Below are 649 nucleotides of genomic sequence, written 5' to 3'. Positions count from 1 at the left end.
GGTGATCATACTGACAGGCCTGCAATGCCCTGGATCTGATCTTTCTTCCTCCCGTTTGCTAATCTCCATCAACTGGGACAGCTCTAGTTAGTCAAGGACTGATGGTAAATAACTAAGGATGTCTTGGTGACCTGTGCCACCAGCTACTTCAGTACCTTTGGATGGATCCCCTTGGATGGATCCCATAGCTCCTCAGGACTTGTGGATGTTCAAAGCAGTTCATATACAGTTTCTTTCCCACTGGAATATAGGAGCTTTGCTTCACTCAATATAAATCAGAAGTCTATATACCCTCATTTTAGTTTATGATACTAGGAAGTCACTCCCAGTGAGAGATCTCACAACCTCAAGAATCATTTTCTGGGCTTGTTTTTTTATTTGTTCTGAGATTTTATGTTATTTTTTTCAGACATGGTGTTCATCAGCAACATCAAAAAAATAATCACCTTTAAAATAGATACAGTCCTCTAGGAAAATTTATTCAGTTAATTTACTGACTAAGCCAATTAAGGCGAAATATATTATTTGGAAATAGAAATGCTTGCACTAAGTACAAGTATTAGCTGACTTAACAGTATATTGTGTATGAAAATGTCCTTTGAAGGCATCTAAGAAAGGTAAAAGCAAAAGAATACAAGCTAAAAAACTG

This window comes from Tympanuchus pallidicinctus, unplaced genomic scaffold, assembly GCF_026119805.1.
Source record: "Tympanuchus pallidicinctus isolate F22 unplaced genomic scaffold, pur_lepc_1.0 scaffold4, whole genome shotgun sequence".
NCBI lineage: Eukaryota > Metazoa > Chordata > Aves > Galliformes > Phasianidae > Tympanuchus > Tympanuchus pallidicinctus.
This window is presented reverse-complemented; position numbering follows the sequence as displayed.